At 39.6% G+C, this 24,581-nt stretch overlaps 2 long non-coding RNA genes across 2 annotated transcripts in view; both read right to left on the reverse strand.

The window, feature by feature from the left end:
• Positions 1 to 5,465: 5,465 nt before the first annotated feature.
• Positions 5,466 to 6,686, reverse strand: LOC122179512. Its single transcript, XR_006178713.1, has 3 exons — positions 6,484 to 6,686; positions 6,109 to 6,311; positions 5,466 to 5,494 (listed from the first exon to the last, which is right to left on the reverse strand). It is a non-coding gene; the product is annotated as an uncharacterized LOC122179512 (long non-coding RNA).
• Positions 6,687 to 7,673: 987 nt separating this feature from the next.
• The window catches only part of LOC122180010, an 18,461-nt gene continuing 1,553 nt past the window's right edge, over positions 7,674 to 24,581 (reverse strand). Inside the window, exons 2-6 of the long non-coding RNA XR_006178896.1 lie at positions 22,018 to 22,118; positions 12,987 to 13,167; positions 10,466 to 10,615; positions 8,240 to 8,392; positions 7,674 to 7,782 (exon numbers count right to left, since the gene is read on the reverse strand). This is a non-coding gene — a long non-coding RNA (uncharacterized LOC122180010). The remainder of the gene's footprint in view (positions 7,783 to 8,239; positions 8,393 to 10,465; positions 10,616 to 12,986; positions 13,168 to 22,017; positions 22,119 to 24,581) is intronic.

Below are 24,581 nucleotides of genomic sequence, written 5' to 3' on the forward strand. Positions count from 1 at the left end.
GAAAGATTCTGCTTTACTAGGATTTGGTGACTGAAAGAACTCATTAAGATAACATTTTACACTCTATAACCTCTTCACAAGCAAATATTCCTGGCAGCACTACTCCTATCATACTTAAGGATACTTTAAAGAGGATGGCCAGGACCTTTGCCTGGGACGGAAGAGGAAGAAGCACATGGCCAGTCCTGGCTGGGCAGGCTCTGAGCACATTCCTCTGCCTTCCATGTGTGCAGCAGCAGTAACACCCCAGGGCTTTCATTCTAGCTGACTTATTTTGTCTTATTCCTAACTTGCAAGTTGTATGCCTCGCTGCACTGGTAACTTCATGAGACTGTGACCCAGTTGAGGCATGGTCAGAGGTTAATGGTCCCTCTTCACCTTAAAGGACATGCATTTGTGAAGTGATCAGAAACACCGGGAGATTCATAACTTTTCTCCTTCACAGAAGTATGACAAGACATATATAGCACCCACAGTGGGAATCATGTCATTTTACCTCAGCACTAACTGATTTAGCAGCACCATCCTGACTTATGCCAGCTACTGCTTCAGCTCGTTGTCTGTAGGAGAGAGACAAATGCATTTGGTAGCTATCCAACATAAGCAGAACTCTCCCATGGTGGACAGGTTTGGAATATTCCAGGACTGACAAAATGGGAATTCCTATCAGTTCCAGCCCAAGGTCTCATGGATGTCTTGAGTAGCTTTGCAGCTTTGTTGTGACATTAGACCAATTTTCCATCATGACCAGCATGATCCTACTTGGATATTCCAGATGGTGCCCTGTCCTTTCCTCCGAAGGGATAGCTCATGTCTGACACAGCAAAAGCAGATTTCAACGGTGTTCCTGATTTAAATCCAGAAAACAAGACCTTGATGAATTCATGCTCCTAATTATCAGTGGAGACTACCAGATTGCTGAACATCAGGGAGGGGAACTGCATTTTCCTTCTCAACTTCTTGTAACCTAAAGGAGTAGGAAGACTGCTTTATGCTTATGGTTGATAGGGTGTATAATGTGCACAGAGAAATCACACTTCACCTTGCAAATTTATCATACTATTATTGTACAGTTTTTCTACAGTTAAAACCTACAAGTTGCTAAAATTGCTACCACTGTTAAATGCTACTCAGACCTAAAATATGTCTATAGTTATCAAAACTGAGCTGTGAAGCCAATGGGTATAAGAGACCTAACTGTGAAGCTCTTGCTTCAGGTTACAGGTGGTAACAGAGAAAAAGAAAGAAATATTTGCATTAGCAGTTCTGATCTAACCAGGACACAGTCAAATTGACAATCATTTTCATGTAAAGACCTAATTAAGCTTTGAGTTCTAGTTCAGTTTTGGGAGGAAGTACTGAAGTCCTTATAACAAGGATTAGAAGATGTAACGAGTGTCTTGAAACAACTCCTAAAGTCAGGGTTGCTCATCTTTCTTCTTCCTGATGAGGGCAAAGATAATATCTGCACTGATGAGGAGCAAACTGATTGATTTGCTTGAGAAGTTTCCAAAAGCATAAGTACCTTTCCCTGAAGCAACCTAATATGACAAAAAAATCCCTTTCCTCTTAAAAAAAAAAAAAAAAAAAACAAACAACCCACATACAAAATATGCACATTTCAGCACTTTTCCTCCCTGAGGTTTTCTCAGCCCAGGAAAAAAAAAAAAAAAGATGTTTTTTTCCAATTGCCTGCAAAAGGATTGCATCTCTGCCATGTGGCTGCATCTGACAGTCAAATACTGCTGATGAGAATCATCAGTTCCTTCAAGGACTTGACAGTGCATCCAATTTGTTTCGCAAGTGACTGTGTAAGGAGGTGACTGCAGCTATTACTTTGTTAGATTTAGTCAAAACATCCCCAGAAGAGGTAGGAGGGCATGCTGGGAATTGTTTGATGAGCCTGCTGGGAGAATAATTACATGGCCAGCAGTTTGTTCACTTTATCTTCTGTAGCACTTTCTTAGTGCCTTTTGTGTGGTTTCAGTACTCGTTTTTTTGAATTAAAGAATATTTACTGCTATTGTCTCTCAGCTAAGTCCCAGATTATGCTGTCTCAGATGTGCATTCTGGGTTGCTTCTGTGCTATATGAAGAATTATAAAGTTTAAATATTTCCTTCACTATTCTCTTTCTTGCTCGAGATGGAATTTTCTGCACCGTAACTGTGACTGAACTGGGAAGAGCTGCCTTCTGATGATGATGCTTACACAGACCATAGGACCAATTCTCCTGTAATCCTGCTGCTCTGAGCAGGATGAATGTCAAAACTTGCAACTTCAACACAATGTTTTTGGTTTAAAATTGCACGTATGAACGTTGATTTTGTTTTTAATGTAACGTGTTACAGCTTAAAGCTTTCAAGAATAGCCTAGGTAGCAGGGAAACAAAGATCTGTTAGAATTTCGGTTTGTTTCAGCAGCTTTTGAAAAAATAAATGGGTATGATCCCCTGGAAGACAGCATGTGGAAGTATTACCAAAATATTAATTCTGAGGTGACAGGAAAATCGAAAGCTATGAAAGGAATCACATTAAAAACTGGAAACTGTGCTTATTCAGCTGTCTACAAGGGGGTCCATGACAGCTGTGGGCACCTTCTATAAGGCAGGAATGCAATAAAAAAGGTGGTAATAGCAAACCTCATCCAGCAATTCACCTGCCAAGAGCAGTCTGATCGCTCCTTTGTAGACCAGTTCTCTTCTCAGCTGTTGTTCCTGATCCAACAGACCTGCCTGTGTGCATCCTAAGCCAGCATCAGTTCTCTGATGGGTGCAGTACATGTGCTTTTTGGCACTTCAGGACAAAATACATGGCTGCACATCACTTGTTTTAAATAAATTGAAGTGAATACAAAAGAAGGAGAAGAGAAAGTAAAGGCTGTAAAAATTACCACATCAGAGCATTTTGCTGCTAGATGTATGGATAAAAAATATTGCTTGTGACTCCAGTGAAATGAGCCCTCTCTTAGAGAGCCTTCTGCAATCTATCTTGTTTGTGCACTTTGGATTTCAGAAGAATTAACCTTAATGGAGTAGAGTTGAAAACATCGGATCATTGGCCAAAGCTTTAAAAAAAAGGTTTCCTTGCTACAGAAAGAACATTAGCATTCTCACAAAGAAGGTTCCATAGAAACAAGAAATATGTTTTTACAGCAAAACTCCCTTTGATGTGAATCTTGAGCAAAGCACAAAAAAGGGCCAGTGGGATTCTATTTTCTTCTGTGTATGCTTGTGCAATTCCTTTTTTATTTTTTGCTAATGGGCCACCTGGGATGTCTTCTTTCTGGTGACTGAACCAAGGCACCTTAGCAGGGTGGGAGGGATACAAAGGATTCCTCAAAGGAACTCACTTGCTGTAAGCAGCTTTGCAGAGGGAAATATTTCTGTGTCCTTTACCCATCTTTTTGGTTTCTTCACAATGTCTGCTTCACCTTGCAGTTGCACAGCAGAAGTGCAACTTGAATTACCAGCCAGCATCAGCTCCAGCAATCTGCTCCTGACAGAAGCTAGTGCTGGAGAAAAATTCAAGAAATTACCTTATTGGCAACAAAGAAATGTCAGGTATATACTGGAAAATATCTCTTTCTTTCCATTCATTAGAAATCGGGCTTAACTCTGAAGTCTGACAGTTTTTATCCTTTTTAAGTGTTCAGTATATTAAGTCGATCCATATCTTTCTGAATACCAAATAAATGTCAGAGGTCAATCATTGCTTTGTTTTCCTTACAAGATTATTTTCTCTTACACTTTTATCTCATGATCTTTCAAGCTCACTTTGATTTTCTTTTAAAAAGCCACTACAGCTCAGGATTACCTTATTTAAAACTATAAATTTAATGATTATTGTATCTAACTTCTTTTATATTGATGCAAGGCTCACTGATCTTCAATTTAAAGTGACTGATGAAAGCACTACAAAAAACCTCTAAAAATATTTTGCTAGATAATAGACAGCTTTGGCAGGATTGCAAGTAAAGCTTTTTCTCCTTTTTTTGGTTATTGAGTTGAGCATTTTGTCCTCAGCCTTCCTCCGAATTCTGCTGTTTTACCACTGTCCAGTTTAGCAGTGTGTTTTAATATCTTTTGTACTTATACCACTGCCTGCCTTTACCTCAGTTTTACTGCCTAACAATCAGACAAAATTTCAGTTACAGCTGTTTTGGAACACATCTTTAGAAACTGGGAAACTTTGTATACAAAAACGTGCCTTCAAGTCCATGTTATACGTACACGTTACTGGCAGTCGGATTTTTGTTTTTAAGCTCACATAGTTGTGAATTATGCCTATTGCTCCTTTATTCTGTTCAGTATTATCACTACTAAAAAATAACAGGTGGCAGAGTTTGTCCTGACAGAAGGAACATATTAGGTAGGAATTGTCTAAACACCTTGTCAGCTCTTCATGTCAGCAGTTTCTTAAAATTGTGCAAGAATTTCTGTGAGAGAACTGTCTTTTGTAGTAATGCTGCTTCACCTGAACGTTCCTCTCTTCTACAGTCTTTTAAGGTTATTATTGCACTTCTCTTTTTTTTTAAGCTTGTAGAGTCTATCTCAGAAAGTCAATCTTTAGCCTTCAAAATGAAGTCTAGTTTGAAGAAACATTGAGAATTGGAGTTCATAGGGTGCTTTGAGTTCCTGCATTAACTGCATCTAGACGCAGCAATGTATTTTTCTCATCTCTGTAGCCACGAAAATCAGAAACGGAGAGGAAATGAGGAGCAGAACGTTTGGAAGTGCCAGTTCAGACATTTCAATCAGTGAGTTTTGAAGCTTTGCAGCAGCCCAAACAGGTCAGTGATGTGGCAAGTACTTTCTGCATTACCCATCACTTGCTTGTGTAGACGACAGATGCTTACATGTCTGTGTTTTCTTTATTTAAAAGATTCTTGCAGTCCATCCTGACTCATTATTTCACAAATCTCCCTGCATGAACTGCATTACCTGTTTTCCTTTATATTTTAATGATCTAGAAATGGCAATTCCAAAATACATAGTGGCACGAAGTCTGGAGAAAAACAGCAAAAGACAGAGTTTGGGCAGCATGAGACTCATTGAAATTCTTCTGCATTCTGCTTTTCTGCTGGTCTCTGCACCGCTGCTCACTGAAAAGCAGGCTTTGGTTCAAATTTTAAGGAAAGGTTTTTGACATCCAAAAGATAATGTATTTGCTATTTGTTTTCTTCCCATGTCATTTTTGGAAGGTCCAGAGTAATAAAGGAAATATGTAACATCTAAATCCCCTGGTAGTGGAAAAATGCTGTTTGAGCCAAGAGCACTGGAATAAGAACTATGCCCCATGCCAATAGCATTTTGGATGTCAACTGAGATTTGTTTTGCAAGCAATAAGGATATATGCAAGCTGGAATCATTTAAATACAGGAAAAACTGTACATGAATCAACCCAAAAAATGCCCCACGGCCTTTTTGCCTTTGTAAACACTATTATAGAAATGACAACAAAATAGTCTCACTGACCTTATGCTTTGTCTTGCTACCTAGAAAAAAAAAAACCACAAAATACATGCAGTTCTGCTGGAAACCATGCAAAGAAATCTTAATGATTATTTAAGGTACAAATCCTATGCTAATTTAAGTTTTATTAAAAAAAAAAACTAAAACTGTACAAAAGTAAACACCACCAAAACGGCGCCTGATTAAGTAACTCAGATGTGGTGATATTCAATTGAGGTAGAACTTTCACAGCTTTGCCCTTTATTGTTTTCTTGACTATTCTCCCATCTGCACTGAAACTAGAGGAGTGCAAGCTTTTTCTCCAGATATTTCCAAGAAGCCTGAGGACATGCACAAGGAGGCAATTGGCCTGGCATGCAGTATGGGAGAAGAAATGGTAGCAAAGGCTGGCTGCAAAACTTAACTTCCCCACGGAAAACCAACTCATTTATCATCACAGTCTAATAGTGATATCAGAGTAGATGAAATCTAGACCCTGCCAGCCTTGTAAATTCTCAGCTGCATGATGTTCAGTGAAACTAAGAGGACAAAAGGGCAAAGGGAAAAAAGAAAATAGCATGCAAATACTGACAATGGATTTTGCTCTTCCTAGCTCAGATGAGATCTCCCCAGCAGGGCTCTATGCAGAGCATCTTACCTGCTCTGCAGAACATGCGGATGTCAGACCTGCTTCTGCAGCTTGATGCCACAGGGACTATGTGGGCTGTGCCTGGCAAGCAGTGATGAAGGAGATACAGACTCTCCTTGAAACATTTGGCTCTGTATATTTTATGCTTCCACCTGATATGGGTTGACTCTTCACTGGCTCTGTATTCTCTTCAGCAATATTTGAAGCTCAGCCTAGAAGGATACAGAAAACTTTTTTTCTGTGCAGCTGCTGCTAGAGTGCATGGGAAGGCAACCTGATCAGAATTAGGTAGCCCTGTTCTCCCCAGGGAAGTGCCTGCAGGCATCAGAAGGTAAAGCTGGCACGGAGAGGTGGGATTTTCCACAGGGATTTTCATGGAATTACCTCCATCCATTGCCCAGAATGCAAAGGTGCCAAACTCTTCCTTTCAAAAGCTGTGCAAGAACAAGTCCTTTTTGACTGGGGGTGGAGAATCACGGTGTGGTGTTCTCATCAATGCCAAGTGAGCTGATGTTCTCAGGATCAAGGAGACCTTGATTTAATTTTGCCCTCTCTGCCACAGTGCGACTTCAGCCCACATGTTCTCATGTGCTATCCCCGACAGGCAAGTTTTTTCACTGGAAAAGAAAGTGCCGGAGTGAGAAGTCAAGAAAGGGAAACAACTTTTCTGCCTAGGACTCAGGAGACCCTGCAGTAAAACTGTTTTTACTAATATTAAATTATAACCGCATAAACTGAACGGGGAAAAAGAACCAGAAGTCCCTGGAGAAGGGCCTCTAGCAGGCTGAGGAATTACTACCCTGCTGTTTTTCTTTCTGACAAAGCCAGCTGGGCAATGTTACGAGGATGGCGTGAGGCAGTGTGCGCTGTTGGTTCCCATGCAGTATTTCTCACGCTTTGTAGTCTATAGGGTGCCAATATTCAAAAGCATCCAAATTATGTAAAAATAAAATAAAAAAAAGGGGAGGATTGCTGTAGGAAAGTGCCAGTTACCCGCAGTGGAAACTGAATACCACTAAATGAAACTCATGTCGTGCTCTAACTGTTACACTTCACTTTGAAGGGCAACATTTTTATTTGTTTGTTTTGATTCCTATTTACTTTTTTTAGGTAGTGGATTTTTTTTTTTCCTAAGGAAAGTGAGGAGAAAACTTACAATAGAAGCCTTATCTGTGTTGATTTCAGTATACATTAAATGCTGAGTCTCTGTGAAGCTTCCCAAAAGCTGTATTTATGTGGTGAGTTACATCAGAAAGCTCTGAATTAGACTGCTTATATGATTAAACGCTGCACTCACTCATAAGCAAAGTGACACTCCTTCATTAAAAAAGCATTTCTAGTGAAATTCTATTATGGAAATTCATTCACATTGGCAAAAAAAAATCAGATTTGTATTGACATCTGACAAGGATTTGGTCAGGTGAATACAGTATTAAAAACTATGCCATGGAAGTCACTACTTTCTCCAGGATAAGGCAATATGCTGCATCCAGGGGATGAAATGCCATTCATGTAGCAAAGAGAAATGTGTTTATTAAAGGTCAAACTGAAAGGAAAGGAATGGAAAGATTTCCCACTCACAGGAGGTCCGTTTATTCCACACCATTGCTCACCTCATCGGAGGTAATGAGCTCCATGACAGTTTGGTGGCAGAAAAGTGGAGGTTCTTTCAAACAGAAAATTCTGGTATGATAAGAAAAGAAATAGCATAGGAAAATAAAAGCAGTCTAATAATTCTGCATTTAACAAAAAAAACAATATCTACTATTTCCTTTGAGAAGATATGAACATAGGTCAAGTTAATTCAGACTAAAAATATTAGCAAACAAATTCCCAAATAATAAGCTTGCCAAAATCTCTGCATCAGAAACTGAACTATAAACCCACATCCTTTAATCTGACACAAGTATGAATGTGACTGGGTGTGTACTCAGCTCTGTGAGTGTGAGATCATGCCTCAGTTTGGCAGTTCACCTATAGCCTGGTCCTGTAACTGTTGTCTGTGAGTAACAACCATACAAAGAAGGTGTGAAAATGGTGGTTTCAGGTGAAGTGACCTGTGAAGTGTGAAATAAGCTTTACAGAAAGAAATGCCTGCATCAGGAGAGATTATTTTCAGAATTAGTTTCAACACACTCACGTAAGTGTCTGTTTATTGAGATGTTTGTCCTGGCATATTCCAACTTCGGTGTCAAAATCAGGTCTCTCAGCAGAGAGAAAAGGATCCCTCTGCAAGGCAGTCCAGGAGTCGAACTTGGGTGGTTTCTATTCTTCTGTACAAAAGATCACCTCTCTTTTAATTAAAAAACAAAAACAAAAGAGAGCTTTGTTCACTGTTTAGACACTATTCATTAGTGCCAAGCTATCTTGTACCAATTACTGCCTAGCCCAATACCTTACAAATATATATATATGTATACACTATATAAAATAGACTTTGAAAAGAAGATATGCAATAAGAGAATTTTGTACTGCAGGTTGTAGCTGAAAAGATGTTCATGAAATGGCTTCTCTGTTCTTTACTTCTGACATTCTTGTCAACTGCACTTCCTAAGGACTTGTGACTGTACGACTGCCTTTGTATTACTGAGTCACATGCCCAGATGCTACTTACCAGAGGTGCCATTTCCATGACTTTGATTTCAGACAGGATTTATCTTCTTGTGGAGGTTTGCCTATGTAATTTAGGAATGTGATTTCCAAGAAATATTTAGAAAGGAAGGAATGGTGCTTTCATATGGTAGTTCTTCTGAAATGGAAACCAGTTTAGAATAGGTTGCTCTGAGAAAATACAGGCAGTTATGAAGCCCACACAAAACTGGGAGAATTTTAAGTGTAAGTAGGGATTTTAAACCTTTATCCAGCTCCTACAGGAATATATTTCTTCAATAAAGTAAGAACACCAGATTCTTTCTTCCTTTCTTCCTTTCTTCCTTTCTTCCTTTCTTCCTTTCTTCCTTCCTTTCTTCCTTTCTTCCTTCCTTTCTTCCTTCCTTTCTTCCTTTCATCCTTCCTTTCTTCCTTTCATCCTTCCTTTCTTCCTTTCTTCCTTCCTTTCTTTCTTTCTTCCTTTTTCTAAGGGGTTAAAAATGGCCAAGTACATTTGCAAAATATAAAAGCACTGCAAATAAATTATGGGACCTTCAAAAGGACAGTGCTTTTTTTCTTCCACTTTCCCAAAACAGAATACATTCTAAACTTCTTCCTCCTCTCCCAGTTAAGTTCTATATATCTGTCGTATATGAGGCAAAAGTTAAGATAACAGCACAATTCTAAGACATTCTATTTTTATAGCAGAAAAATCTAATAGCTTGAGACATTTTTATTACAGCACTGAATCTCTCCTGTGGTACCAGTCTCTTTCTGCCAGTGGACTGCTGATTTAGGGACGATACAGGTCTTTCCTGCATACTTTAAATCCAAGGTAAAGGAACTTTCAAGATTACTGCTCCAATCTGATATATTTAAGCAAAGCAACAATGAATTCTTTCTCCCTCTCTTGCAGAATCAGTATAGAATAGGTAATTAAATTGAAGTGTGGTTTTTGATACATTTATGTTACAGTGCTGCTTTTGCTGCATACACTACAACTGCTATAGAGGGAAAAGAGCTGCACTTGTTCTATTGGCAGGAGTGCTGCAGAAATAATGGCTAATGGGAAATCTTCTCTCCTGCAGAATGCAGAATGTGAGTATCAGTAGCTATGGTGCACTTATGGAGAAATTATGTTAAGATTTTTTTCTATGTAATCTCTACAAATCCAAATCCATCTAATGAAGATAAAAAATGATATCTTTTACCCAATTGAATCATACAATCATAGAATCAGTAAAGTTGGAAGAGACCTCTAACATCATTGATTCTAACCATCAACGCATCACCACCAGCACCAATACTGCCCACTAACCGTGTCCCTCAAAGCCACATCTCCATGTTTCTTGAATACCTAAAGGGACAGTGACTCCACCACCTCCCTGGGCAGCCTGTTCCAACAGCTCATCACTCTTTCTGAGAAGAATATTTTCCTAAAATCCAACCTTAATCTCCCCTGGTGTATCTTGAGACCATTACGTCTCATCCTATCACTGTCACCTCCAATCTCCATCTCACCACAACCTCCTTTCAGGTGTTTGTAGAGAGTGATAAGGTCTCCCTTGAGCTCTCTTTTCTGAATCTGGTTGTTGTTCATAAGACTTGTGCTCCAGACCCTTCATCAACATTACTGCCCTTCTCTGGACATGCTCCAGCACCTCAGTGTCTCTCTTGTAGTGAGGGGCCCAAAACCGAACACAGTACTTGATATGAGGCCTCTCCAGTTCTGAGTACAGAAGGGCTAATTACCTCCCTGGGACTGCTGACTACCTACTTTTCATGAATCCATGCTGGCTGGGCCTGATCCTCTGGTTGTCCTGCACATGCCGTATGATGTTCTCATGAAGCAAAGCAAAATCTTCAGCAACTTTGAATACGAGGTTTACTGAAATTATTCTCCCCTGATGAAATTATTTCTGAGAAGCTGAAAAAGAAAAAAAAAATTGAGACAGTGATATCAGTAAGTTTTTGTTTGCCTAGATATTTCTTCCAAGGGAACTCAGTACAAAGACAGTGTCTTGGTATAAAATAAAGCAAGTTTTCACAAGGACTGTGATCACGGGTATCCTGAGCATGGATTTGGCTATAGGTAATTTATGATTTTATATGAACTACAAGAATTCCAGGAACGTAGATCTGACTTAATATAACGGAGGAAATAAGAAACAAATTGAATTAGCACTTACAGAACAGTAAGTTACATACGTGCGTGTTCACTTTCCGATATCCTCCCGTTAGCAAACACAAGCATTACTAAAAATGCATGACACTATCTGGAAAATCTGAAAGCTGCCTTCACCTTAGGACTAAAAAATAAATTTCCGTCAGTCCTGCTGATAGCACTCAATAAATAAATAAATAAGTAGTCCCACACTCCTCAACAGTGCTGAAGTTGCAGAACAGTAAGACAACCTTATTTTTGCTCTATGGCCTGTTTTGCACTGGTGATGCATACTGCCTGCCGTGGTATCATCCCAGTTTTGTTTTCCCTTAGATGAAAAATAAGAGAGCCCAACTGTAGCCTGCCTGATTTGAAGGTAAAAAAGACCAAGTTGTTCTGACACTTCTCTGTTCCCACCTTCATCATTCTGAATCTCTGTCCAGCTGCAATTCAATATGACAGAGGAAGAAAGGTCCCATGTTGTCTTTCCACATGTTTAATGAATAGGTAGTGAGGAAGAAGGAAGTCCCATTTTTGCAGCTGTTGAGTGGCAGACTTATTTAGATATTAGGGAATTTATACAGTAACTCATTCTGAGGACACAATTCCATTAAAAAGCTGCTTCTAAAACTTCACATTATTATTAATGAGTTTGATAATAAGTTCTGATCACAGATCAAAGCCATACTCTGTTGAGTTTTGTACACAGATTATTCCTGCTTCACTCATTTCATAAATCACAAATCAACAAATGGTGAAAACAAGAGACAGCAGCACTCAGTAATGTTGGCAGTACTATGGTACACAGCCTGTTGTCAGTGCTTTTTCAAGCATTACCACAAAAGGAAATTTTAAAGTAGGATGAAATCATTTTATTCTCTTTTGTAGGTGGTAAAACATAATCACTTTATGTAGTAAAACAGAGCTGAAGAAATGAAAAATTGCTGCTTTCCTTCTTGTTGAAACCTTACTAAGTCAGCCACCATGATCACGGAACACCTAAGTGCATCCAGTTCTATGTATTGTATTTGCAAACTTCAAAGCCAGCAACTGCAATTGCTTTGTGGTGACTCATTCAGCTTTCATGGGTGGTATTACGCCTAATGATACTGTCCTACTGTTCTTCCAAGCTCTATCCCTCTCTAAGCAAAAGAAAAGCACTAGGAAGGTATACACAAAGATAGATTTCAATCAGCAGAATAGAACACCCCTGAGGCTCTTGCTCTTTCAGCCTTCTACTCAGAATTAGCAATGCACTGGTTTAACCCTTTGCATTGTGTCTATGCATTTGTACAAGTGTGTTGGGCAGAGATGTATTTAACATGAGTAAATACAGACATATAATATAGACACAACAAAAGGGAATGGCAAGGGAAAGCCTAGCTAAAAGATCCCAACAAAATCACACATTAAGGTTGTGTACAATTCAGACATTTATCAGTGGTGTGCACACCCACATCTCTCCTTCACAGTTTCAATGTTCTGTTTGTTGGAAGGCTACTTCCTAAGGAGCACATCAGTTGGAGGGCTGCGTTTGCCTGAAGAGGGTAGTGATGGGGACAGTGTTGAAAAGGACTGAACCCTCTCAAGAAGAAAATAAAATGGGTGGTGCAGGGCACGTGGAATATCAGCAGGGAAGAAGGAAATCGAATTTCAGGAAGGAAAAAAATAAAAAGAAACTTTGCATGCGTCCTCATTTCAGTTTACTGTATGCCCTGCAGCTGGATGAAATCCTCATGCAGGGGAGAGAACATACAGAAAATCTGGGGTGGTTTGGGCTGGTTTCTCTGCATTTGTACCTCTCTTTCTGCAAACTGTGGAACAATTCATTTCTGTACCCCTCCTGAAGTTTGTGTATCTGGCTGAGCTGGCAGCCCATTTACATGAAGATGAGACATTTAGGCTCCATATCCTTATTTCCTCCAGTCTGTAACAAAGAAGTGAGAGCCTTTTTTTCTTTTTTCTTTTTTTTTCACCACTAGAAACATCAAAACAGCCTGCAAAATTTCCTTTCAGTCTGAGAATAAATAGCAATATAAAACGTTCCTTTTTGTTCTGGTCCCAAGTTGATGCCTGTTATTGTCTTGCTAAGGAAACAAACTGCTAAACCAAACAAAAGCCAAAGGTATCGAACCTTCCTTCCCCAGGGCAGCTCAGTTGTCAACTCCTTCCTGACTGATGCTCTCCGGTAGAGACAACTGGCTCTGGTGATTGCTGTTCTTCCATTTGACCGTCAGCCTCTGGTGTGGTGTATCCCTTCACCTCCCTTGTGATTTCAAACTGGAGGGGTGAAGGGTCATTTCTTTCACTGTAGGCTGTATATAATAAAGAACACATTACAGAGAACACAAAAAGTACACTTGGAAAAACTTCAGTTAACATCTACTGTAACCGAAATATCTATTCTCTACAACTGTAGAAGAGAGTTTAAGCAATTTCCCAAGGTTGCAGAGAGATTCTTTTTTTTTTTTCAGCAAACCTTGATATTAGCTAGAAAAACCTAATTCTGATTTTTTTTCTTAAATTTTTTCAAGTGTTTCTTACTGAAATTATCGTTATAGCTCACAAGAAAGTCTATTCAAATTATGGCAATTTGTAGGATTCTTGAAGTAAAGCTTGGAGATACTGAGTCAATAACTTCACTCATATCAGTCTCACTGATATCAAAGTTGATTTGAAAAGCCAAAGAGTTGTGGGAGTTTTTGCTTTTTGTAATGAAATAAAAAAAGAATAACAACTGAGAAACACAGTTTAGGCAGTCTTATGTTTTAAGTTCTTGAATAAAAATCCTTCAGCTTATCTGGCCTAAGACAGAACCATATAAAAATACTGTGCAAGCTGGGAGGACTTCTAAGCTGACATAACGTTATCATAGGAACAAGGGAGTGAAACACGAGTTGCAAAAGCTTGTAGGGTCTAGCAGATGAACTAATTTTGACAAGAAGAGGAACCAAAGCAGAGGAAACTGAAATAATCAGATTAGATGTATTGCAAAAATTTCTAAATAATGACAGGCATGAAAATGCTCACTCATTTTCTAAGAGAAGTAACCTGAATCGCAAAAAGCAGCATTCTCCTTAACAAACACAGCTGGCAAGGGAAGCGTCAACCTGTTCTACACAGATCCAATTCATTCTTCCTGCAAACTGCCTTGAAAATCCAGCCCATTTTTCTTTAGTAAAGCTGTGGTTCAGGACTTCATTGTTCTACATGTTCACAGCTGAAGCTTCCTCTTTCTGGTTTCAACACTGCTCTCCCTGCAAAACTGTTTAGCACATTGCAGTGAAAAATATCTTGCTGACTTATCACCTCCATTATGTTTTCACCTAATCTTCATCCTTTGTGTACTGCTTTCTTCTCCTGCTGCAACCCACAAGCTCTGTACCTTGCATTGCTCACTTCTCTCAAAGCACACCCTGGTCTGTACTTGCAGCTGACCAGTAAGCACCAGCTGCTAGTGCGCTCCCAGCACAGCTCATTCCTCCTTTATAGTGATCCTTTTGCAGAGGAAAAGCTTCCCCTAAACAAAATCTGCAAAGTAACTTCAGCTGCCTTCTTCAGATTCACTGCAGCCTTCCTATGTACATAACACCTGATAGTGACTCATTACCCCTCTTCTGTTGCTACTTCCTTCTTGCTTATTCTAAACTCTTAAGCTCAACTGGACTCTGCCTTCAGCTTTGCACATGCTCATTTTCTTACCACATACTCAGGTGCAAGGTGAGGTCTGTGCTTTTTTTCCTAAGTACGTCACAACTCTAGAAACACTCCATTACAAGAAGAGAGATTAAGCTTCTCAGTTCATGTGAAGCCTGAGACATACATTTATGAAACCCAGCTTCTTCATGTGCTGCAGAGAGTGTCGAGCCTCTGAGCCAGCTCTCTCAAGGAGGTGAGGCAAGGACTGCTGAGATAAACATTTACGAAGAGCTCTGCTATTATACGAGAAAGAAATAAAGTCCATAAAAGAACCAGTGACAAAGAGCAACTGTGCCGCATTACAATGCACTTTATTAGGTGACATGCCCAAGGTTTGATTCCTCTGACTGCCTCCAATCATCAGCTGCAAAAACACTGCCCAGGTGCCCAGGTGTTGCTGAGTTTGTTGCAGTGAGAATCTGCTCTTAAGGAAGATGAAAAATTGTCATGAAACAAAATCAGGAGAAATAAATTGTTGTGCACGAAATAGAGTCAGTACACCTGGTTTTCTTCTCAGAGCCAAACTGTAGCTTTGTCCATGAAGCACACTTGTGCTGTAGGTCTGACAGCAAGAGGAAGGAGGACTTCTGGAGGACAGGAACAACAGGACTTCTGGGTACTCAGTTCTTCAATTTGCAGTCTTCAATCCTTTGGGGCACACATTAAGGGCCAGCTGTTGATATGTAGGAAAATCTGCCATCACGTGAAAGTTTTCACATAACCATAAAATTCCAGAGTTTTAGCTTTAGCCATTCTGAGCACACAGATGTAGAATCATAGAATCCTTAGAGTTGGAAGGGACCTCTGAAGGCCATCTGGTCCAACCCCTCTGCAACATACAGGGGCATAGAGCCATACTTTGTAAAGAAAGGAAGAGGTAAGCGGAGGAAAAGAAAGTAGAAAAAGTCAAGAAAGACAAGAGGAGTAGTGGAGCAGAAAACTGTACAAAAAAATGAAGATTTGTAAGTAAGAACAGGAATTCCAGCAAGAAAGGACTCAGTCATCGGGCACCTGAGGCTACTTCCTCAATCTCTGCCTGCTCAGAGCTGATCTCACTCACTGAACAGAAACGATGGCAGAAGGCACTCCTCCATGTTCACCAACTGCTTAAGAGTGGGAGATGCACTCTATGCGGGCTTGGCAGAGACCACAATCTTCAGCCCAGAACATTTGCAGATCCAATTCACTGCACAGTGACATGCTACTGACAGTCAACAGCAAGAAAACCATTTACTTCAGAGATTAGCTGTGGAAAATAGGAATGACTGTCCAGGACCCAATGGCCTGTAACAAAAGCAACTTCACTTTTCATTACTGGGCTCTTTCCTTGAGTAATTAATCTTTTCAGAAGACAGGGGGCCCTTACATTTATCTCCTCTTGTCTCTGTGGAACAGTCTTTCACCAGGTGAGCAGTCCAAGACACCTGCAGGAGTGTTACCTCTCAGAGCAAACAGGGGCAGCAGAAATGAGGCCTCGGAGTCTGAATCCTGTCTGAATGCTGAGGAGCCATTTCGTTTACAGTGGTCTCCATTTCCTGACACTTACTTAGCACCGTCATTATACTGCAGTGTTAGAATTGGAATATCATTTCAGGAAAACTGAAGCCACTTGTGAAAGAAAAACATAAATTGCAATAAAGAAGTCAACGTGAAAAATGTGTTGGGAATAACATAGAAACATTTGTTTCTAATACAAATACAGGTTTAAAAGAAAACTGTCACGCAGAGAAATCAAACTGTGAGAAAACTGATAAAAGAAAAACGTGTACTGAGGAAGAATGAGGACCTTATAATGTGACATGCTCAGAAAGTATATATTCTAATTACACTTTCATAGCAGTGAATTTTTTTAAGATGTTTGTTAACTAACTACAAGAAGTTTTCCCAAGAATCTGATCCAGTGATTATCAACTGCTACTAATCTGCTGCTTTCAACAATGCCAATATCAAAGCACTATGATGCTTTGAAGCATTATAGATGAAGCACAGATGAAGCACTATGCCAATATCACAGCACTATGGCACTCTGTGGAACTGGCCCAAGTGATGTGAACAAGTACAGTATGGAAAAGAACTTTCTTACAGATTTTTCCCACGTTCTGTCTTATCATTTTTTCCTTTCACTTTCAGTAGGCATTTCTGAAGATGTCTTTTTCTTTCTCTGGAAATAAGCAACAAAATGTGTGAATTTTCCAGAGGTTTTACCAAGGGATGTTTCAAGCCTTTTAAAACTAGATAAGCAAATAAATATTTCTTTGAGAAGTACAGTCTTCTCCTTCATTCTCTTAAAAGCTGGGAGCCCTGGAAAACATGGCTGAACACCCAGGGTCTAGTTAGTGCAGTCACTTACATTGTCAGAGCAGGTTATGACAGTGATGCTCTAAGCATCATCTGAGCATCACAGAAAGCATCCACCTGTGCTTTGTACTGCAGTCCAAGGAGCAGCTAACAGCAGCTCACCAGCTCATGCAGAACTGCCTGAGGCACAGCTCGACAAACTACAGGCAGGGTGGGTCAAGGGGCAATGCCTGGGTGCACAACACTGTCCCCAGGTGGATTTTGAGTGTTGAGCTCTGTAGCAGGTAAATTTACCCCTTTCTGCTCCATGGGGAGCAGAATCTGTAGCTGTGCTTTTGAAATGTTCCACAAAAAGTAAGGTTTGAGTAAATTGAGTGTCACTGAGATCAAGACCACCTTTAGTCACCATTTCACTTAGCTGGAGAAGGCCTCCAGAAAACTCTTTGCTGCATGACCCAGACCAAGGACTCCAGCATTGATGGCATTTAGTCCCTCTTTTATCTAGTACCCTCAAAGTCTGCAACGACCCTAACATTTCTTTGCATTCTTTTCTCAAAATCAGTGCTTTTTTTCTTTTTTAAACATCTGAACTGCAGAAAAGGCTCCATTTTGAGACTACAATTAATTTGGTGTTTTGGTACAAGAAGATATAACACATCTCTGTATACACCAATGTATTCTTTAATTCTGTGAATAGCCAAAAGGCAGAACAGCAGTAAAAAAGATCAGCTATCAGCTTCACACCTGCTTGTGGCATAAAGTGCTCGAATGGAGCCTTTCTGTGCTCCACAAGAAATTGTTTTTTTTCTCACACTTCGTTATTTAGTCTGTCACTACGGACAGGTGCCTAAATAGTTCAGTTGCACTTTCATGTGGTATAACCCATGCTCTCTAAGCTGTCCCCTGCAGCTATTCAGGAGGTTGTTAAGGGATATGATCATTAATAAAAGAGTGTCAGTTTCATACAAGACTAAACACTGGGGAATGTAAAGATCTGGGGACTGCCTGAGAATCTTCCCTGATCCAATTAGCACAACAGCAGGTGATGGCAGAGATTAAATTGAAGAATATAACTTCTGTCCAGCTTACTACTCACCACATTGATCATGGCTATGGCCTGATAGACAAATTAGCTGACTTACAGAAACACAAACAGGAATTCAGTGGCTCAAGAAGAGTCTAGAAGAGTGTTCTGCCTTGCATACCACCAGAAGAAACCTCAGTATCCCAGGCTTGCACTATTCTTTGCAGCACTCCATGCAGAAAGGACTGAAAATCAGCAAATAGCCTGGGGAGAACTAAACAGCCTCTTCGATTTGCTTGGGACATAGGTTTTAACTGTCTGTCCTTGCTTTTTCTGGGATAGACTTAATTTTCTTCCTAGCAGCTGGTACAGAGCTGTGTTTTGAAGTTTAGGATGAGAATAACGTTGATAACAATGTTGCATGGCAGTTTGTATATTGAGTCAAGGACTTCTTAGCTTCTTGCACTGCCTTGACAGCAAGGAGCTGGGTGTGCAAAAGAAGCTGGGAGGTGATTGAATGAGGACAGCCAAAATTGGGCAGAAGGATATCTCATACCTTGTGGCACCGTGTAGAACAATAAAACTGGCCAGGGGAATTGCTGCTGCTTGGAGACTGTCAGAGCACTGGTCAATTGCATTATGCATCACCTGATTTTTTTGTTCTTGTTGTTGCTTTCTTTATTATTTCCTTTTTTTATTAAACTGTATTTACTCCAATCCATGAGTTCTTGCACTTGGAATTTCCACTGTGGGTGAACAGCTGTGTGGTATTTAGCTGTCTGCCAAGTTAAGCCACAACAGTGACTTAGGAGAATTCAAAGTTGTACTGGCAGACAAGACGACTGTCGCAGACAGAATTTTTTTTAACTGTTTGTACTGGCAGATCCATCATAAAAAGTTCCTTTTCTTCACAGCACACAGATCTATTCTGGATCCAGAGTAAAGAGAGTTGGGAAGAGACTGAGACAAGTCCATCCCTAAACAAAAGGAGATACATCGTATACACTGCTCTTATCTCTATATACAGAGAGTATCCTACTCCCTTATCACAAGAACAGCTTTCAAACGAGGCCATACTTTCTGAATATCTAAGTCATGTACTGAGTGCATGTCTGGATGGATCTGTGTTCCTTGGAGTGCCCAGGGAAAAACAAATACGTGGCTCTGTAAGAGACAGCTTAGCTGAATATGCAGCTGGGATTTTGGGCAGCTTTCCAACATTGTCCTGTGATGGCTCCCTTTCTACTACAGTCACTGGGACTCACTCAGACGACCTGTTTTGATACCGCCTCACAGCATCTGAACTGCACTGAAAGAAACAGAATAGCTCCGTCTACTGAAGAAATAGACCAAATCAATTTGAAAGCACAAACAAGTTACAAGCAGGTGTGCAATAAAATAACACTTAATATTTAGCCCAGTACTTAGTACATAGCCCAAATTATAGGTTGTATGAGATTAACAGAACAGAGTGGCTACATCCCAAAGATTCAAACATCTCTTCTTACCACTTTGGTGCCTGCTAAACAGAGGAGAAGATAATGAAGGAATGGTGCCTGAATTCTCATTCTGCAGTGACATTCAAATTGTATCACCTTTCAGTAATATCAAAAAAATAATGGCTAGCCCACTCCACCAACAGAGAAGGTTGTACTGTACCATTTTGCCTTTTTTTTTTTAAAACAAACAACTTCCTCCCAAAGTAACCCACAGTTCCCCAGACTGAGCTTTTCTGAGTGGTAGTCCCAGCAATGATGGCAATACATCAGAAAAACAACATTTTCTCCTCAAAGGACAAAGGTCAGAGATATTTACTCTTGAGAAATGAAGTTCTTTGCTTTTGTAACAGATCTGGCAGCACATAGTCAAAAGAGAACTGTGTAATGTAGGAATAAGAAATGGAGACGCTTAAGCAATCTTGCTTGCTCTCAGTCTCAGTCTTACGTATCTACAATGTGCTGCAGTGAGAAAATCTTAACAAGAGCGTAGCATTCTCAAGATTTGGGGTGACACTTTACCTTCAAACAGAAGCAGTCAAAAGTAAAAAACATTAAAAACAAAACACAGCACCACAGAAGTGACAGCCATTTCCCAGATGCCAAAGCCAGAAGTCTGCTGGCTAAGGCTGAATTAAGAAGATGCTAATTGTGTGGGCTCAAAGATTTTTGCAATTCTCCAGCTTCCCGATATGATAATAGCCATGGGTCAGGAGAAATGAATAGCCATACCTACAGCATGAGTTCTACTGAAAGCTCAAGTGCATTTGCTATTAATTATTTGTCACTGCAGGTTCACCATCATTAATGCCAGGGCTATGCATGATCACTCAGCAGCACTCATTTGGTTTAGATGAGCTGTAGTATTTTTGGCACATTAGCCAGAGCATATATTACAGAATGTTTATTATTCTGGATTTGTGGGAATGAGTAATATCTGATCTGACATAAAGCATGCTAGTACAACATCAATCTGTTAAATCTACCACTTTTAAACGAATCTGGATTACCTCTGTGAGTTTACACTGGATCATTGTTGCCAGAACTTCTCTTATCCCGTCCTCAAAATTATGAAGTTGGGTTTACAATAGAGTCAACAGATGGCCTCAGCTGAACTCTTAAAAACGAATCTGCTCAATGCACTGCACACCACCTGCTACCATGCCAGTAACGACATCAGTAAAGAAGTATGTTCCAGTGTCAGCTGGAATTTTCCTAGGCCCTATTCCTCTTTCTTCACCAGTAGGCAATATCCAGAAGGGTGAAAAAGGATGAGCATAAGATTGAACCCATTAGTGATATTCTTAGAGCACTTAATTTCCATCCTTGGACTTATTTAGATGCTATTTGTGGTGCACACTTTTTTTTCCAGCAAGGACTGCTGAGATGAAACATGTACACAGGCTAAAGCTAAAAGAGATCCAGTGGAAAACAGAGACACAGTTTGAGGCAGCAAATGTTGGGGGCCAGGAAATATTCAGCAAAAACATCATGCCCCCATAGGAAGATAAATATGCAGCTGAGAGGCAATGATACAAGAGTTACAGCAGATAGGAAGAAAACAGCAGATCTAGAAACCATTACCACAGCTACTTCAGGAAAAGCAAACAGTAATTCATGTCAAGAAGCAATGCTAATGAAGGGGTGGTTGTTTGTAGTGTTACAAATGCTTGCAAAGTTTCTCAGTTCACGTGATCATAAGCTACAGAAGCTGGCTGCCACCCTTGTAACCAGGCTATATAAATAATGAAGAGCTGATTGCAGCTGGCACATAATCTTGGGATCATTGATAAAGCAGTAGTATTAGACTCAGTTATTAGAGGAAAGAATTATTTTTGAAGCTAAAGAGCAAACCCAGTTTCGAATAAGAAAATTTAAAAAAAGCAAGTAGTGCCATTTGAAACATTATGGATAATGTAGAGAATATCAAACATGAATGGACAGCCAGCATGGCAGGGAAAACTAGGCTTAAATAGTGAATTATGTATCATATTTCTTTTCAAAGACCAGGTGGAGAAAAACAGGAATCAGAAAGTTTCCCAGTGCTCTCAAAGTAGATTTCTTTCTAAATAGTATCTATAATTTCAAGAAAAGGGTCTCCAGGACAGCAAATAGAGTTTAGAAGCAGAAGCTCTGTGTTTATCAGTCCATCTCAGCCTGCCCAAGCACAGGATTTACAACACTGAAGTTGGTTAAACCCAGGCAGATCTGTCAACCCAAAGCCACTGCACAGAGCACTGTAAATAACAGAGGACACTAAACCTGCCCAAACAAGCCTTCCTACTTTATATACCCGGGCCTTCTGTGATATGAGACAGGGTTTCTACAGTGACAAAGGGTACAAATCAAACATTCAAACCTTTATCAAATCCCCAGGTACAATTGTTAATGGAAGGCAGGACCTTTGCTGCCTGCCAAGGGATTCTGTGTCAACTGAATGGGATCCAGATAGGCTCATTGTCTTAAACATCATGACTCCCCACCTAAAATACAAGAGGTTGAGAAAGAAGGCATCACGGTGTGACAAAAATGTCCTGGAAAATCGATTATTAAACAAAATGTTTACATGCCGTAGCTGAGGAGAACTGAAGTCTCCTAAACCTTTGGTTATCCTTTGAGGAACTAAGAATCATTAAAGGCATACTCACAAAATTCCAGCTTCGGCGTTAGACTCCCGGAACTTTTGAAGCTTTAAGAAAATTGGATTGTAATGAGTCTAACTGTTCTCACAGCAACCAGTAACTGAAACCTGAAAAACAAAGTAGAAAAGTTGTGAATTACACATAAATTTTGAAGTATTACATCCTTTCAGAGTCCTTACAGCAACGGTTTCTTGCCCAAAAAGGCATCCTGGGAAGAGCTGAACTGATGTAAAACTAATGCTCTATAAGATAAATCAGAAGACACAAATGTGCATGTATTAAAAAATAAGAATATTTTGTACTCTTGGGCATGGAGCAAATCAGTACACTGAATTGACAGTATGCACACTGACAGATGATGCATTGAATATGCATACACAGATTAATTGTAATATTAATTGGACGTATCCTCATTAACTAGCAGCTACATAGCTTTCATGATGCAAAAGCATGCACTTGGATTAACACTTACCTGCATCTGCTTGTACAACAGGCTACCAGCCTGCTGCTATTTTGGGAGAGGGATGTGTAGAAACTGCAATTGCCTCCATGGGTTGCCTCAGAAAGGAGAAGTCTTACAAAATAGCCATGTTTCAGTTATTTATTATTATGTGTTATTCTGCTTGTCTGTTTTCCTGTTTTTCTTTTTTTTCGTACCAAGATATTATTTGAGCCAACTGGCTCCCGTTTACATGTTGAAAATTTAACTCACTGCACACCAGGAAAGTAGGTTTAATACCACAAACCTTATGGGTGTAGGGTTTCCAAGTATGCGTCAATGATATGACAAACAAAGTCAGGATCCTATGCAGAACCTTCCACAAAATGTCCATCCCAGCAAGGAAAGGTATAAATGGTTCAAGCAAAACAAAACAAAACAAAGCAAAACTACACTGCACAACAAAGAGACTGCAAAGGCAGAGGCAACAGAACGTGGAAAAAAAGGAGTGAAGATTCAGAGGAAACTTCAAGAAATTATACCTTACCAAAAACTCTATCTGAAGCACCATGGAAACTAGGCAAGTAGTACACAATGGACTCATACGTTCATTCAGATCACCTGCATAAATTCTGCATATATACAGCACACACAAGGGTATCAGTTTTGTGTAAATATATTCCCTTCTGTTTTCCCTATTTGTTTGCTCTTCCAACTTTAGTCAAGAGTAGTGGATAACAAAATGGACAATGGAATAAATGAAATACAGATATTTAAAGCATCCCAAGCCAGCAAATTAAACAAAGTGATTTGCTGAATTCCTTCTGAACTTTGTGCAAAACTGTACAGAAAACATTCTTCATTGCTAATCAAGGAACGTTGCGTATGAACTAGAGTAATTGTTTATAACACAAAGCAAACAGTGCCTGTAAAGCTTGAGACCATTTTGGGTTTTTTTTTATGCATCTTGAAAGAAAGTGGATTGGCCTTCAGTTGTGAAGTCTATGAGCAAAATTTTAAATATGCCTTATCTCAGTTACAGCTTCGGAAGTGTAGCTGAATACACTGCAAGTGGACAAAAAATATATATCTTTGCCTTTGTAATAGGACTCTCAGGGGGCTCTGATTGTTAGACTGTGAGTTAGCAACATCTGGAAAACATTAGGGAAATGCCCTAGGAAAAGGCTACCTCTCTGCATCGCTTAATTTTCAAAGAACGTACAAAAGACTCAATGACTGCAAGAATCTAGCTTCAGTATCTGTGTTCCTCTTATATAATTTGGTCTGCTGCCAGTTTCTGAAGGTTATCTTAAAATGAAGATCCTTTCAGAGGAAACATTCAAATACCTCAGAGCTTTAAGGAAATACACTGCAGACTCTCCCTTGGACAGTGCTAATCAAAAACAAAAATACAATTAGGAAGGAGTTTATTGAGATATTGAATATAAAGCACAATAAATTGCAGAATGTTCCAGTTCAGAAAAAATCTACTTAGATTTTTTCACTGAATACCAAGATAAATCAATTTTTCACTGAAGAGAATATATACATTTCTAATAAACAAACAAACAAACAAACACAACAAACCAATGGACGAACAGTTTTGAAAGCTTGGTTCTTTGTCAGGTTTTACCTAGAACAAGATTAAGGAGATGATGTAGGGCTGAGAAATTAGGAGTCCTGTTGTTGTTATGAGTCAATGAATGTTAACATTGTTAAGGAATCACAGTGTTATAGAATGCCTTGGTTTGGAAGAGGTCTTAAAGATCATCTAGTTCCAAACCCCCTGCTGTTGGCAGGGTTACCACCCACTAGATCAGGCTGCCAGGGTCCCATCAAACTTGGAAGATAAATAGTGCAATATAATTTTAAGTAATCAGCAGCTAGGCCTCTTACTTTGAAGGAGACAAATCTTTGAGCAATATGGTTTTCCCTCTTAGAGATGACTTCTTACTGAGACACCTAAACAGTTTTGACATCCACATTATTGCCAAATTCTAAAGATGGTTAAGGACGTGATAGATATGACTGCAACAGAGCTGTTTTGCCAAGCAGCAAAAATTTGCAGGAAAATTTTAGACTGCTTCCACTTTTTTTTTTCTTTTTTTTTTGGTGGGGGGGGGGGGGGGGG

The sequence above is a fragment of the Lagopus leucura genome, unplaced genomic scaffold (genome assembly GCF_019238085.1).
Source record: "Lagopus leucura isolate 7727_CA_CO unplaced genomic scaffold, USGS_WTPT01 Super-Scaffold_100004, whole genome shotgun sequence".
Classification (NCBI taxonomy): domain Eukaryota; kingdom Metazoa; phylum Chordata; class Aves; order Galliformes; family Phasianidae; genus Lagopus; species Lagopus leucura.